Source organism: Rattus norvegicus (genome assembly GCF_036323735.1).
Source record: "Rattus norvegicus strain BN/NHsdMcwi chromosome Y unlocalized genomic scaffold, GRCr8 chrY_unlocalized_20, whole genome shotgun sequence".
Classification (NCBI taxonomy): domain Eukaryota; kingdom Metazoa; phylum Chordata; class Mammalia; order Rodentia; family Muridae; genus Rattus; species Rattus norvegicus.
In genome coordinates, this window is record NW_026947379.1 from 556,214 (window position 1) to 573,456 (window position 17,243).

Sequence of the window (17,243 nt, forward strand, 5' to 3'; positions counted from 1 at the left end):
ACAGATTCAAGTCAACATTAAAAATAATCTTCTACCATATAAGCTTTCTTCAAATCCCAACATAAAAGTTTGATTCGTCCTGGGGAAGCTGTAGATATGGAGGATATAGTTCAACATAATAAAGGCAAGGTACAAGAAGCCCAGCACAAGCATCGTGCTAAAGAGAGAAAAATTCAAAGCAGTTCCACTACAAGCAGGAAGAAGACAAGAATAAACACTGGTTTCACAACTATGTATTACAGTATGTGTAATTTTAGCTAGAGCAATATGACAACCGAAGAAGATCCAGGGAATAAAATGAAAAATGAAGAAATGAAAGTGTTCTCATTTGCAGATGTCATGATACCATTTTAAAAACTCTAAAAATATGTCAGTCTCTTAAGACTGAAAAATACAGTCATAATAGCAGAATATCATACGAACACACAACATTCCTTAGCCTCCTTTATGCCAATCCAAACCATACTGTGAGGAAATATGGGTGAAATTTCCCTCACAATACTCTGAAAATACAAAACAAAATATTGTGGACGAAAGTATTTAAAATGCAAAGAGCACTATGAATTAGCTAGACGTGATCCTGAATAGAGACAATTTTTCTTTAAAAGATTAAGTTTCTTAAAGCTGAAAATGCATTCATGAAATAGTAGAATTCAAAGTGAACACTCAAAACACGTTATCTTTTTGTTTTCCAATTTCAAACTATGGGCGAGTCATCAGGGAAATATTCCACTTAAACACTCTTAAAATATATATCAAATACCCTGAATTCGCATTGTTAGAAAGAACACAGTGAGTTAGAAGACATATGAAGTAACCATGATACATCCAGATTATACATAAGAACGTTCCAGCTGATGTTCTGAAGGACCTTAAAGCCTTGAATGAATCAAATCTTTTATAGTTTTAAGGATAACTAGATAGTATAATAATGTCAATTTTTGATTAATTAATAAAGTTAATGCCATAAATATTGATTAGAATATTTTACTACTACAAATCACCCACTTTTATGAAAATCAAAAATTTGACTATACTATTTCTATGGGACATAAGATAACTTAAAACGACAAAGTGCTAACATGTTTAGGGAGATAATTTTAAAGAGAAAAATGTGGGAGGAAAAATATGAGATTAAAAAAGTAAGTTACATACACAGTGTGATTTTGTTGGCAGAGTGAATATGTCAAAAGTTTGGAGTGACTTGGATTTATTTATTAATTTAAAAGGGTAGGTTACATGCCAGCAGGAGGATGGACTATCAGATCAGATCTCAAGAAAATGTCAAATGTTCCAGTTAGTATGACTATGTTATAGTAAACATAAAAATGCCAGTGTGGGAAATTGAAGGTTTAATTCACCTCACAAGTTCCAGTTCATAATCAATGGAATCCAAGAAAAGAACACAAGGCAGCAGCATGAAAATAAAGAGGAACTCTGCTTACTAATCTGCTCAGCTACCTTTTCTCTGTAACCTCCTCAGCTTACTAGTGCTGTTACCATCCACAGTGGGCTAAGTCACCTTACATAAACTAACCATCAAGAAAATGCAAAATACTGATGCCCGCAAGCCATTCTTATGGAGTCAGTTGCTCAATAATGCATTATTTAGACAGTCACAATAAGCAATCACAGCAAGCCATAAAAGCAAAATAGAAAACTTAGCCAACGAAAGATAAGAGTACCCCTTCATGAATGGAATTTGAGGTCAAAGTGAAGTTCTATGTGAGGAAGAAATTAGAAGGAATTATGCCAGATATCACACTTTATTTAAAATAAAAAGTGAAAAAAAGACAAAGCCACAATTAAAATATTGTTATGTTTGACACTTTGAAACCTCTTCTGGATTGCAGGGTAGAGTCAGGACTTGGTTTTTGGCTGGCAGCTCAATTGATAGTCCAGTATTTTGGTGGAGGATTTTGCATCAGAAGCCTTAGCTTTACCACAGAGGCTAGATCCAAGTTAAAAATCATAGTCAGTCAACAGTTTGCCAGATCTTGTGCTCCAAAGAAAGGAGCAGTTCATTTAGTGATGATTTGGTGATGACTCTAATTCATTTCAGAGTCATAGATATTGCCAGCATATAGAAAACCACAAGACCCATTGTCAAACACCAATATTCTCTGCATTGCCCACAGTCACCATAGTAATATCAGTGTTGAGCTCTACAGTATGATTTTTTTTCTCTTTCCTGTTGTTGCAGCTTATAAACCTTGTTTCTTTGACCCACAGAGAAGTTTCAAATAAAATAATGACAAACTTTTGCATTGAAAGCTATTGGTGACTTGTAGTTGTAGTTAAAAATGAGGACCTCAAGCAATCTTCACTCAGTCCTCTTCTTTTAGGATTGGGTTGATTAGCTATTGCTTTTGCTTTTGGTTTCATTTTGGTGATTTTTTGTTTTATTTTGTTTTCTTTTTCTTTTTGTTCTTTTCTACATGCAGAGATCAAGAGTGGTTAGAAGAATTTCAAGTACAAATTCAGATGGCTGGAAAGAGACCAGTCTTTCTAACAGGTCCACATTGTTTGCTGTACTAGGGATTTTTCTCTTGCCTTTAATGTTGCCCATTTCCACTTTTTGGATCCTTTTATCCTGGCATAATTAATACTACATATATATTATAATTATTTAAATTTCAACTCTGAATCAAAGTGCTCTATCTCCCTCCCAAAACCAGAGACATGGATTGAGTCTTGTTTGCTATTGTTTTGATTCGTAGATCGGGAATCATCCTGCGAACACTGAAGGTCCTGTTCCCAAATTGATTCTCTATAGTTCAATAAAGATGCTCTTGGCCAATCAGTTGTGTGGATTTCTACCAACAGGCTAGTAGACACAAGGGTGGAGAAAGGATTTAGGGTGGAGCAAGAGTTACCAGTCATGTGAGATCTAGTATGGAGTGGCCATTGGTGTAGCAGGCAGGATGTTAAAAAAACATTAAGATGAGTGCATATTTGGGGTGCTGAGCTATGGCTAATGTCAATTGAGAAATTGAGTAGTGCAGATTTAGAGGTGTTGAGAAGGGGGTAAAAAGGACAGCTTGCTATTTGGTAGAGGCTTAAAAAAACCTGACAATAGAGCTAAAGCACATCAAAAGTTCCTAAGCATATGTGGCTTTCAAGTGCATTGTAAGGGAACTTGAACAGCTCTTGTAGCTTGGAATTCCTGGAGCTTAAAGTGAGGCAGTAGGAACAACCTTCTGCAGAGTATTATGAGAGCAATCCATGACCATAAGGAGCATGTGCAAAGTCATCTTGACCATGAGAGTTAGACTGTCCCACATGTATCTTTTGATTATAACCATTTCTTCTTTGTGATCTTTTAGTGTTCCATTTGCTTAAAACTATTACTGAAAAGGGTAAAATGATTCTAAAGGCTACTCTTCATTGTCAACTATTCATTGGAGATTAATTAAACCCCAACGATAGAGGGAATATGTGAAGAATTTCTGCATAATATAAGGTCAATGTCAAATGAACTTCTTATATGTATCTTTGTGGCAGGATGTTTCAACTTTAACCTAGATCTTTATCAAGAAATATTCTTTCTATTATTTTTTCAGGCATCTGCAGATACATCCTTTTGAGGAATGAATTCTTCTTACTGGAGACTATAGAGGGGACCTGCATTTCAGTGATAATTAAACGTCACTTCAAGACACCAAAGCAAAATATCAAAGTGAGAATGGAATAAATTTATTAAGACAGTGTTTTGCAAACAACTTCTTTCACAAACATCTTTGGCAGGAGAATTCTGAAATTTTGCATTTCCTATTTGACTTTGCTGGTACTCTGACAGAATCAACTCTCAATTGTTTGGGACTTTATGGGGAATTAAACACTACAAACAGAGATGAATGCATCATATGCTCTGCCGTCTGTGTTAATATGGCTTCAGTGAAGAACAACTATGCTACAGCTATTCTTCTGTTTTTTCAAATATTATCCTCATACAAAGTGTGGAATCTAAGGGTTGCTGGATGGATAGGTCGAGAACACTGGCTGAGAGCTACAAATGCAGAAGTGGGATGGTACATGCTTGGGGCGTAAAAAGCCTGTGTGTAGATCATAAACAACTTCAAAATATTCATTGCTTTAATAATTACTTGGAAGTAGACTTCTGTAAAATGACTTCAGCAGACCAGCATGGTAGAGAAACAGTAACTGATTCCCTGGAGATTTAAATGCACTGGATTGTGAAACATGGACTTTGAGGTAGAGACAAGTCAGTGAATGAAGACTGGATTATCAATCCTCTGTTGTCTCTTAAGTTTCCCTGCCCCATGGTTTGAGGCCTACAGCAACAGATTTTTTGGAATGAGGAATAGAATGAAAGCCAATTTGTTGAAAATCCCAGTCATAAGAAAATACTGACATCATCTGTGACAAACATCAAGTCTCAGCATGGCTTCAGCATGTCTGAATGTCTGCTGTCAGCATGGGCTTTTACTGCCATCCCTTTAATAAATGCAGAGCTCCAATCTGCTTCAGCCACATCATCATCTCTTCATTCTGTTGCAGGTAGATTAGATCACTGTGTCTGCCTATGCAGTCTTTCTCTACATATAAGGACCCAAGGAACAATTCTCACTCCAGGGAGCTGTTGAAAGTAATCTTGAATTGCATTGGTGTTGTTAGTAGATGTAATGTCTTCAAATCCCAGAAGACCATGTTTGCAAAGGAGTTGATTGAGGAAGTCTTGGGTATTTCAGTATTAGGGGCAGGTTGGATCGATGAACAGGACCGCCTTCCCAGACTAGATCTTGCAGTTCACATACACGTGAGCCATGCTGACAGGGAGCAGCTTCCAAGAAAAGAATGTTTAGTTGAAGATATTGGTCTGTTTGAGAATGGCAAACCCAATGTATTCTAAACCATGCATTCTATTTGAATCCCCGTAGAAAACATGGAAGAAAGAAGCCTTTACTTTTTCATTTTTGCACTCACAGTGATACCAAATCCTCATAGACATTAGAACCTGCATACTGAATATTTATCCATATGTCAATGACCAGATAAGACATCTTGCCTTTTGGACTAATAAACTAATGGATTCTAGGACTTTAAAAATAGTCAGTCATTGTTAAATTATGTGTTCCATAGTCTGTGATCATTGTGACTAGTCCGATTTCTCTGTACAGAGAGATTCATCCTTTACTGTCTGTTGGGGAACACCAACTACTGCACCAGATATCTAGAGAAGACCTTTTATGGCATTTTGTCTCTAGTAAGAGTTTCAGGTCAGTTACAAATTTCCAATGGCCACATTACCTTAGTCGGATTTTCATATGATGCTTTGATACAGTCCTTCTTTTTTTCTATAGTTCTTGGCAACATAATTAAAATAGCAATTGTAACCTATTAAAGAAATGCACAGTAATCTATTTGCATGAATGCAGCAGAGAGGATTATAGGATAAACAAGAATTGGAAAGCAAGATATCCTTCCTTCCTAGGACCAAGACCAGGAAATCTTAACTACATAAAAATCTGAGACAAGTTGTCTGAAGTTTGTTCTTTTCTTCAATCATGGGGATCCTAGTGAAGGAGCTCAAGTCTGAAGAGTTGGCAAAAATTACCTTCATTTCTGATCCAGGTCAACTGCTGAATACCTCATTCATGGACCTGAAGAAACTCTGTATCCATCCTTCTATAATGTGTATATATCAATGTATCATTCATAGAATGGACACTTTACTGTTGGTTTGAAAGCAACAATTTGTCCCTGGAGAGACACAGATTTCTTCTTTCGCACATTATTTGACAGGCTGATGGTGGGTCTCATAAGTTCATTCCGGGATTTGCTTTACAATAATCATTCAGTTATCTGGAAGAAACACTTTTTAATGTAGTGAGATCTACTAGAACAATATCAACCATCATCTTCCATTCCCAGTTTAATGCTGAATCATTCTCCACTAATTGTCTGTGGTCTCTGATGACAGCAGCATCTCCACAGACTAGTCTGAATATTGCTCTTAGCACTGCATTTAGGATACATCAATGTGATTTCCTTACCACTTTCATTCCCAGGAGAGTTTTTCAATTCATTTCATCTGATGCGTCTAATCTACATTGTCAGCCAGGATGAGTTTTGAGAGTTTTTCTAAAAAAATAAAGAAAAAATGGAAGAAATGAAAGAAAGGAATCCGGCAAGTATATCTCACCAATTGACTCAGAAATCTAAAGTGTTAGTCAGTGGAAATACTAGTGGAAAGTCTGAGATCATGAAGTCTCAACTAGAAGCGCTTCTCTCTCCAAGGTATTAGTGTAGGAGAGAAACTGCACTATTGGTATCCAAAGCATGGAGAAGTTTACTCTGAGCAGAGGACACAATACTTGCCTTTTATTTCTTACTTAGGACCTTTTTATAATTGACAAAAAGAATAAATGCAATGAGCTCTCAGTAAAACATCTGTTACCTTCAAAATTCTTGGCATTTGGAATAAAGAAATGAATGATATAAAAACTCTGACTTCCAGGAGCCATAAGAACTGCGAAGTCCAGATGTTTCTGAGAGGCTCCCAGCTCTAGATTCCCATATGCAGAAGGCTCAGAACAAGTCTATCTCTTCAGTGATCCTACTCAACTCCTACAAGGACACACTGAGCTTTCCGAAGTACCATGTATTTCATCCTTTTTTTATAACAAGACAGAAGACCACCTTCCTTCTTCCCATCTCTGATCTCATCATCCTCTTCCTTCTCACTCCACAATGACTGTTTACTCTCGATTAGAGTTAAATTAGTAAACACTAGAGGTACTGAGGGGATATCTGAAGGGAGTTGCAGTCACGACAACACTTGTGACATCACAGAAGAAGCTAGTCCTCTCCAGGTTTCAATAGATGTTTCAGGGAGGGCCTACTGATTATGTCATTGTGATGTGCCATGGCTTACCTGTAAAACATCTTTCCTTACATTGACCAGATTCAAGGGTGCCCATTCCACGTATGTCTCATGTGACACAGTAGAAACCATTATGTACTCCATCTCTCTAAAGCTAGAGACTTCTCTTTGCTTTATTAGCAGTTACAAACTTGGGATGGAGAAAGGTAGTCAGTGGCTTGGCATGGGTAGAAAAGATTTTGGAACATCTAGTGTAGAAGATTCTTCTAGATAATATTTTTATTCTCAGGTTCATTCCTGAGATATAGAGTTCAATTTTCTTTGTTATCTATGTATCACAAAGGCCAGTATTTTCCCTACAGACCTTTAATTAAATGAATATTGTATATCACTTTCTTATTGTACTTTCCTTGACAGGGGACTTCATAAATATTCCTGAATGTGTACTGAAAAATTCTTTTTTCCTATTCCATTATCTGTAACAAAGTGATTTTGGCAACAAAGTGTGCCCAGCTATAGAGTGAGCATAACAGTGTGAGTACTGTGTACTCACTTCAATTAATAAACTCCTAAAAGCTTCTTTTATGTAAAAATTACCAGGCATCAGAAAAGCAAAGGGCAACATGGACTACAGAATTCGGTTCTCAAGTCCCATTCGATATCAAACCTGCACTACCTATCTTCCTGTGTTCCCATGGCCAGAATTAAGGGTTTTGGATGTTTTATCATTATTCGTCCTTAAGTAGCAACCTTAGATACAGGAGGATAGGCAGGGAGAAGAATGACATGTTTATCAGTCAAACCTCAAACTCAATATGTTCATAATACAGGAGGGAGTCTATTTGACATTGTCATTTCTGAATTCTACATTCTTGACCTAGTTTGGCAGATTCTATGTTAATATTCCAACGAACCACCTAGATGTAGGAGCCACCAAAAGTGTATGTGTGTATATATATATATATATATATATATATATATATATATATATATATATACACACACACACACATCTGGCACCAAAATGATATAAAATTGATGAGCCTAAGAACTGCAATCGGCCAGGAATCATATATAGACATTTCCTGAGAGACACTGCTAAAGTATGTGAAAAACAGAGGTAAATGATAGTGGCAAACCCATGAACTGAAAATGGACTTCTTGTTGGTAAATGTTGAGAAAGGATTACAAGATCTGAATGGGGCTTTAATCCCCACAAGGACAATGCCAATACACGAAACCTTTCTGGTACTAAATCAATATTCAAAGACTGCTCATGGGCAGACCAATGTCTCCAACTGCAAATGTAGCAGAAGATGGCCTTCGTGACACCAATGAAAAAAGAGGCCCTTGGTCCTCCCTAGATTTGATTCCCAGTTCAATGGACTGTCAAGAGGCAGTAAGGGGGTTATTGAAAAAGGGGAGGGGGACAGGTTAGGGCTCTTATGGACAGGAAACTGAGAAAGGAAATTACATTTGAAATGTAAATATAGAAGTATCCAATTAGAAACGCAATAAAAATTCCTAAAGAAATGATAGAGTTAAAAGAAAAGAAAACTGTCAATGAATCACACATATTGATACAGAAATCTAAAGGGTAACTGTCATGGAATGGTAATCAGAGAAATACTAGTGGAAAGACTGAGATGATGATGTCTGAACTAGATGCACATCTCTGTCCCAGATATCTGTGTCAGAAACAAAGTGCACTATAGGAATCCAAATCAAGGAGGAGTTTACCTTGAGATGACATGACGATACAATACTTGTTGTCCCTCCTTCCTCAGGACTATTTTTCCTGGGGAAAAAGAATGAAAGCCATTAGCTCTCAGAAAAACAACTGTAAACTTCCGAATACCTGACTTTTGGAATAAAGAAATTAATGATAAACAACCTCTGACTTCCAGGAACCATAACAAGCAATGAAATCCAGATGCTACCGAGAGGCTCCCACCTCCTGAATCCCATATTGGGAAGGCTCAGATCAAGGCTATGTGTTCAGTGAACCCTCACAACCCCTACACAGCACTCCTTGTGCTTTCCCATGTACCACATATTTCTTCGTTTTTTGAACTAAAACTTCCTAGGCCAACTTCCTTCTCCCCATCTCTGATATCTACATCTTCTTTGATCTTCCTCACAAATAGCTGTTTACACTGAAATAAAGGCCAATTAATAAACCCTAGAGGTACTGAATGAATGTCTGAGAGGCAGTTGCAGTCTGGAAAACACTGTGACATCACAGGAGAAGCTAGGGATCTCCAGTATACAAGAGATTTTTCAGGGCCAGCCTAATGATGATGTCACTGAGAACTGCCATGGCCGACCTGCTAAAGAGCTTTCTTTATATTGACCAGATTCTAAGGTGACCTTTCAAGGTGTATCTCCTTTGACACAGTGGACACATTTATGTAGAACATCACTCTAAAGCTTGACAGTTCTCTTTGCTTTATTAGTGGTTACATGCTCTGAATGGAGAAAGTTATTACGGGTTTTGCATGTGTAGAAAAGATCTAGGAACATGGGATGTAGGACAATCTTCTGGATTATAATTTTATTCCCAGTTCCATTCCTGTGACAAACAGTTCAATTTCCTAAGTTCTATCTGTTTCCCAAAGGCCATTGTTTCCCTACAGATATTTAATTGAGTGGATTTTGTATTTCATTTTCTAATTGTTCATTCCTTGATAGGGCACATTATAGATATTCCTGAATATGTACTCAAAAATTCTGTTTTGCAATTCTAGTTTTTTGCAATGATTTTCGCAACAAAGCTGCTCAAGCTAAAGAGTGAATGTAATAGTGTAAATATTGTGTTCCTACTTCAAGTGATAAACTCCCAAATTTTTATTTTATGCAAAAATTACCAGACATCAGTAAATCAAAGGACAGCATGGACTATAGCATGGGGTTCTGTAGTCCCATTAGGTATCATTTCTGGAATATCTACCTTCCTGTGTTCCAAGGGTGAGACTTCAGGCTTTTAGATATTTTACCATGATTCTTTATTCAGGCCATACAAAAGATACAGGATGATGGGAAGGGAGAGGAATGCCTTGAGGCCCAGTAAAAGCTCAACTTCGATAGGCGCATAAGAACAGGAGGGAGTATATTTGGTATTGGCATTTGTGGATTCTCCATTCTTGACCTAGGACCTCAGAATCCATGTTAAAATTTCAACTAATTTCATAGATGTATAAGCCATCAAATATATGTACATATATATAAAAATAGATATAGATAAATAGATATAGATATATAGAGATAGAGAAGAGATAGAGCTAGAGACAGAGGCAGAGATAGATAGATAAATATATGCATAGATAGATAGATAGATAGATAGATAGATAGATAGATAGATAGATGGATAGATAAATAAATAGATCAGACACCAAAACTAGATACGATTCAGATTAATAAAGCTAAGAAGTGCATGCTGCCAGTAACAGTTTATAGATCTTCCCTGAGAGACACAACTAGAGCATGTCAGTTACCGAAGTGAATGCTAGTGGCAAACCAGAGAATTGTAAATGGACCTCTTGTTGATAAATTTTCAGAAAGGATTACAAGAGCTGAAGAGGCTATCAACCCCATCAGAACAATGAACAAGAACTTTCTGGTACTATACAGATAATCAAAGACTGTACATGGACAGGCCTATTGCTCCAACTGCATATGTAGCAGAGGATGGCATTGGTGGACACCAAAAGAAGGTCCTCCCTAGGTTTGACTCCCAGTTCAAGGATATGTCAAGGGAGAGTAAGGGTGGTTTAAATGTCAAGGAATGGAAACATTTAGGTCTCTTATGGAGAGGAAACTGGGAAAGGGAATAACATTTAAATGTAGATATAGAAATATCCAAAAAATATTAAAATTAGCTTAAATTAAAAAAAAATTATGAAAGAGATAAAAGTAAATAAAACTGCAAGGTAATCAGACATATTGATTCAGAAATCTAGAGGGACACGTTAGGGAATGGTAGTCAGCATAACACTAGTGGAAAGACTGATATGATTAAGTCTGAACTAGAAGCATTTCTCCCTCCCAGATATCAGTGTCAGACACAAACTACAGTGTAGAAATCATGTACACGAAGGAGTTTACTCTGAGCTGAGGATACAATACTTGTCTTTCCCTTCCTCCTCAGGACGTTTTCCTTCTGGAAGAAAAAATAGAAGCCATGTGCTCTCAAATAAAAAAAAAAAAAAAAGCTGTACCCATCCCAACACCTGACTTTTGGAATAATGAAATTAATGATAAAAAAAAAAAAACCTCTGACTTTCAGGAACCATAACGAGCAAGGAAATCCAGTTGCTACTAAGAGGCTCCCACTTCCTGAATCCCATATGTGGAAGGCTCATGTGTTCAGTGAACCCTCACAAACCCTACACAGCACTCACTGCACTTTCCCATGTACCACATATTTTTTTCATTTTTTTCAAACTAAAACAGAAAGCCAACTTTATTCTACTCATTTTTGTTATATACATCCTCTTTGTTCTCTTTTCCAAATGGCTGTTTGCACTGAAATAGAGGCCACTTAGTAATCCCTAGAGGTACTGCAGGAATATATGTGATGCAGTTTTTTGTGACATCACAAAATTAGGGCTCTCCAGGGTACAAGAAATTTTTCAGGGAGGGTCAAATGATGATGTCAGTGAGAACTGCCATGGCCTACCTCCTAAATAGCTTTCCTTACATTGACCAGATTCGAGTTTGCATTTTCCAGGAATGTCTACTGTGACACATTGGTAACATTTATGTACTACATCTCTCTACAGCTGGAAACTTCACTTTGCTTCATCAGTGGTTACAGGCTCTACATGGAGAAACTCAGTTAGGGGCTTGTATTGAGTAGAAAAGATCTAGGAACATGGGATGTAGGAGATACTTTTGGATAATAATTCTATTCCCAGTTCCATTCCTCTGACAAACAGATCAATTTCCTATTTTTTCCCTGTTTCCCACAGGCCATTTTTTCTTTACAGATGTTTAATTGAGTGAATATTGTATTTCATTTTCTAATTGTTCATTCCTTGAAAGGGGTCTTTATAGATATTCCTGAATGTGTACTCAAGTATTCTGTTTTCAAATTCCAGTTTTTTGGCAATGATTTTGGCAACAAACGTGGCTAAGCTATGAAGTGAATTTAACAGTGTAAATATTGTGTACCTACTTAAAATGATAAACTCCCAAATTTTTATTTTGTGCAAAGAAATAACTGCCTGAGTAAATCAAAGGACAGTGTGGACTATGTAGTCCCATTAGATATGATCTCTGTAATATCAACCTTGTCGTGTTCCAAGGGTGAGATTTCAGGGTTTTGGATGTTTTAAAATGATTCTTTCTTCACGCCAAAGATAAGATACAGGAGGATTGGCAGGGAGGGAAGAACTAGAGGTCCAATGAAACCTCAACTTCATTAGGGTCATAAGAATAGGAGCGAGTCTATTTGGCATTGCCGTTTGTGGATTCTACCTTCTTGACATACCTGCTCAGAATCCATGTTAAAATTGCACGTAATCTCATAGTTGTAGGAACCACCGATATATATATATATATATATATATATATATATATATATATATATATATATATATATATATATATAATCAGCCACCAAAACTAGATAACTAGATAAGATTGATGAACCTAAGAAGCACATTCTGTCAGGAACCAGATATAGATCTTCCCTAAGTGACACAAAAAGAGCATGTCAAATACAGAAGTGAATGTGTTGTTGCAAAAATATAAAAATAAAAAAGTTGTCTTATATCCCGCTATCTCTGGCACTGTAGTTTCCCAAGTCTCTGCTAGATATCTTGGTTGAATACATCACCACTCCTCAGTTGCCCAGTGTCTCTTATTGCCACACATGTTTTTACACTCAAAACCTCACATGAAAGAACACACAACACAATAATCTTTGACCCAATTGATAAGATATAGTAGCCCACATAAGCATACAAAGCCTGGTACGATCCATACCTTAGGGACAATAATAACAACCAGTAAATACACAGAGCAGTATCTTAAATTCACCTGCCATGGCTTCTCACCCTCTCCTATTCCTGTCTCTCCTTTTTCCTCTAGTCTCTTCTACTTCCTTCAAACTTCATTCCTGCCCATACTTCCTTCTCTTCCAATGATAGGCCTGCTTCTATCCTGTACCTGCCCCTCACCTGTACTTCACAAATTTAATGTGAAAGCTGTTCTGTAGAATTCACATGAGTTCTGAGTACAGGACAAGGCAGCTGTCCTTGGAGCAGTGGATTAGCATCAAAATACAGATAACTTTAGTGTAAACAACGTTTCCCCCTTTTTGTCCAGTTAAACAGACATTTCCTTTATATATATCAATTGAGTAAGATTATTACTATTCTACAATTTATAAAGCATTTGATATACTCAAAACCCAGTCTGTCACTATATCAGTTAGAAAGAGCATTTAGTTCTTCATTCCAGCTTCAGAAAGGCTTAAAATCTATATTATGTCTTGGCTAGCTTGTATACTATCTGATAACTATCCAGTAAAATATGTATATTCAGAGTTATACAGCCTGATAAGCAATGAGGCTATAATCCGTCTCCTACCCCGTCAGAAATCTGAGAGTGACAAAATATCTATACACATAGAATGTCTTAGAGGGCTTCTAGAACTGAGAGGTTGTAGAGACAAATCTCCAATAGCACAATCCCCTGTTAGCAACATGTGAGCTTAAGTCTTCAGCCTCCTGACACAAGATCAACTGACAGCCTATTGAAAGGCAGACTTGGAAGGGCTGATTACCCTGTATTGGCAGGGTTTATCCCTCAAATCCTCTGCATAATTTGTCCTTTTCTGGATAGTATTAATCTGCATATGAAACAGGCATTTTTTCCAGTGACTGCCTAACCACAAAGTATTGCCTCATTTGGAGGTAGAGATGTTCAAATTCTTCATTAAATTTGCCAAAGGGGAACAGTTAGGAGAAGATATGACTCAACAAAAGATACGTAATAACTTTAAATCTCAAATTTTGTGGATTTCTTACATTTTTGAAAAGCATCTATCTATCTAAGACAATCTGGACTGTTGTCTTTATATCTTAATTTTTTCTTGATAGTACTCTTACAAAGTCAGATGCATGACTTTAATATTTCAATCTTGACTCACAGGTTTAATCAACTCAGAAGTGTGTAATGACAAAAATAATAGAACTGGCTCTTGTAATTTTAAATTTTTTTCCAATTATTTCTATACCCAAACAAAGATAAGATTAAGCTTAGTTACCAAATATGATTATGACTGTATAACTAAATCTAGCTTATTCCTCCCTGCTAAATTTCAACCAATTTTCAATTCTTTATAAAAACATCTTTAGAATAACCACTTCCAGCCCCACCCCACAAATTCCAGGTAATTGAGACAATGGATCCACCATAACTTCTTCAAGTTGTACATGGGCGTTGAGATATCCTTAGGTGTAGGGGGTAGGAAAAATGAAACAAATGCGATAGCCGATATGTCCTGACTGGACCCAGCTGAAATTCACTGAAACCAGGATTCCAAGTAGGTACACTCTACAAAATACAACTCTCAGGAAAAAGGTTAAGAATCGATATATCTTTTGTTTGATTCTCCCGAATATATATTTGATAGCCGTCTACTGATATCAAACCTGATCAGTATGACTCTGTGAGGTTTCCAGAATCCTAATCACAATTTTTAAAAAGACAAGGACAAAATCTTTCTTCCAAAATACTCTGTTTCTTAATCTGAAACCAGAGAAGCTTGTATCTTGCACTCTCTCCCAGAGTAATAATATAAGCATAAAACTCAGTCACACCCATCCTGAAGATTAAACAATTTTTAAAAAAGGAATTTATGTATAAAATGATCCTGATATAACTCAGTACTTGGTGATATCAGGAAATAAACCCAAAGTTCCCATGGAGCCCACGTTAAGAGAATTTGAACTTGCTATTGTCGTAAATATCAAAAGTAACCACAAATCATCGCTAAGCGTCATCAACGAGCCATATAGTGGGATAATTCATAAAACTAATCGAATACCTTCTATCAATTCTAATATCAATAAGAAAACTTCAAACCAGGACTTTTGCCCAAAATATCTCAGTCTGTTAAGCTCTCTACCTGAAGCCACAGATTTTTCTTTATCGTTAATAACTTCTACAATATATGTCTGCATTCACTTTCCCTGTTGTTACAGACATTTCATCAAAACTCTCTACTTGGTAGTGCCTAATTTTTCCCTAAGTTCTGAGCAGTAGATGAAAATCCCCACCTGATTCAGGTAATCTCTCTACTCTCTTCTTTCTTTTTTTTTTTTTATTAACTTGAGTATTTCTTATATACATTTCAAGTGTTATTCCCTTTCCCGGTTTCCGGACAAACATCACCCTCCCCCCTCCCCTTCCTTATGGGTGTTCCCCTCCCAAACCTCCCCCAATTGCCACCCTCCCCGCATAGTCTAGTTCACTGGGGGTTCAGTCTTAGCAGGACCCAGGGCTTCCCCTTCCACTGGTGCTCTTACTAGGATATTCATTGCTACCTATGGGGACAGAGTCCAGGGTCAGTCCATGTATAGTCTTTAGGTAGTGGCTTAGTCCCTGGAAGCTCTGGTTGCTTGACATTGTTGTACTTTTGGGGTCTCGAGCACCTTCAAGCTCTTCCAGTTCTTTCTCTGATTCCTTCAACGGGGGACCTAGTCTCAGTTCAGTGGTTTGCTGCTGGCTTTCGCCTCTGTATTTGCTGTATTCTGACTGTGTCTCTCAGGAGCGATCTACATCCGGCTCCTGTCGGTCTGCACTTCTTTGCTTCATCCATCTTGTCTAATTGGGTGGCTGTATATGTATGGGCCACCTGTGGGGCACGCTCTGAATGGGTGTTCCTTCAGTCTCTGTTTTAATCTTTGCCTCTCCCTTCCCTGCCAAGGGTATTCTTTTTCCTCATTTAAAGAAGGAGTGAAGCATTCACATTTTGATCATCCGTCTTGAGTTTCCTTTGTTCTAGGGATCTAGGGTAATTCAAGCATTTGGGCTAATAGCCACTTATCAATGAGTGCATACCATGTATGTCTTTCTGTGAGTGGGTTAGCTCACTCAGGATGATATTTTCCAGTTCCAGCCATTTGCCTACGAATTTCATAAACTCGTTGTTTTTGATAGCTGAGTAATATTCCATTGTGTAGATGTACCACATTTTCTGTATCCATTCCTCTGTTGAAGGGCATCTGGGTTCTTTCCAGTTTCTGGCTATTATAAATAAGGCTGCGATGAACATAGTGGAGCACGTGTCTCTTTTATATGTTGAGGCATCTTTTGGGTATATGCCCAAGAGGGGTATGGCTGGATCCTCAGGCAGTTCAATGTCCAATTTTCTGAGGAACCTCCAGACTGATTTCCAGAATGGTTTTACCAGTCTGCAATCCCACCAACAATGGAGGAGTGTTCCTCTTTCTCCACATCCTCGCCAGCATCTGTTGTCACCTGAGTTTTTGATCTTAGCCATTTTCACTGGTGTGAGGTGAAATCTCAGGGTTGTTTTGATTTGCATTTCCCTTATGACTAAAGATGTTGAACATTTCTTTAGGTGTTTCTCAGCCGTTGGGCACTCCTCAGCTGTGAATTCTTTGTTTAGCTCTGAACCCCATTTTTTAATAGGGTTATTTGTTTCCCTGCGGTCTAACTTCTTGAGTTCTTTGTATATTTTGGATATAAGGCCTCTATCTGTTATAGGATTGGTAAAGATCTTTTCCCAATCTGTTGGTTGCCGTTTTGTCCTAACCACAGTGTCCTTTGCCTTACAGAAGCTTTGCAGTTTTATGAGATCCCATTTGTCGATTCTTGATCTTAGAGCATAAGCCATTGGTGTTTTGTTCAGGAAATTTTTTCCAGTGCCCATGTGTTCCAGATGCTTCCCTAGTTTTTCTTCTATTAGTTTGAGTGTGTCTGGTTTGATGTGGAGGTCCTTGATCCACTTGGACTTAAGCTTTGTACAGGGTGATAAGCATGGATCGATCTGCATTGTTCAACATGTTGCCCTCCAGTTGAACCAGCACCATTTGCTGAAAATGCTATCTTTTTTCCATTGGATGGTTTTGGCTCCTTTGTCAAATATCAAGTGACCATAGGTGTGTGGGTTCATTTCTGGGTCTTCAATTCTATTCCATTGGTCTATCTGTCTGTCTCTGTACCAATACCATGCAGTTTTTATCACTATTGCTCTGTAATACTGCTTGAGTTCAGGGATAGTGATTCCCCCTGAAGTCCTCTTATTGTTGAGGATAGCTTTAGCTATCCTGGGTTTTTTGTTATTCCAGATGAATTTGCAAATTGTTCTAACTCTTTGAAGAATTGGATTGGTATTTTTATGGGGATTGCATTGAATCTG

General features: G+C 37.4%; 1 long non-coding RNA gene across 6 annotated transcripts in view; it reads right to left on the bottom strand.

Annotated features, from left to right (window-relative positions):
• Window positions 1-5,680: 5,680 nt before the first annotated feature.
• Window positions 5,681-17,243, bottom strand: part of LOC120099680 (uncharacterized) — a 41,910-nt gene continuing 30,347 nt past the window's right edge. For 2 of the 6 annotated variants that reach the window (XR_010062172.1, XR_010062171.1), the window contains exons 2-3: window positions 8,588-8,645; window positions 5,681-6,105 (exon numbers count right to left, since the gene is read on the bottom strand). This is a non-coding gene — a long non-coding RNA (uncharacterized LOC120099680). Of the gene's footprint in view, window positions 6,106-6,421; window positions 6,879-8,587; window positions 8,646-17,243 lie in introns of those variants that run through there. The other 4 variants (XR_010062175.1, XR_010062174.1, XR_010062170.1 and 1 more) reach the window with 4 other exon arrangements.